Source organism: Olea europaea, chromosome 8 (assembly GCF_002742605.1).
Source record: "Olea europaea var. sylvestris chromosome 8, O_europaea_v1, whole genome shotgun sequence".
In the NCBI taxonomy this organism is placed as follows: Eukaryota; Viridiplantae; Streptophyta; class Magnoliopsida; order Lamiales; family Oleaceae; genus Olea; species Olea europaea.
In genome coordinates, this window is record NC_036244.1 from 12,995,209 (window position 1) to 12,995,530 (window position 322).

Below are 322 nucleotides of genomic sequence, written 5' to 3' on the forward strand. Positions count from 1 at the left end.
AAAAAAAAAGGGGTAAATTTCTCTGTTCGATCTGGAAGTGGCTATTGCGATCACATGGTTATGCATTAGGAACTGCAGGAACTCATTTATGCTCCCTTTGAATTGCATGGAAGCTCCCTTGCAATCGCAAGACATGCCCTTTTCATTCTTGCTTATCTTGGTCCTTGAATTTCTTCTTCGGTTCAGCTCGAGTCTCCTCTTATCTTCTCCATGAGTCCTTCAACTTTCAATTCTTTCCAATTTGATCTACGTCATCAACTATCATCCAACTTGGTCCGTCTCAAGTTTACGAGACTTTCAATTTTGTCCCCTAACTTTCACA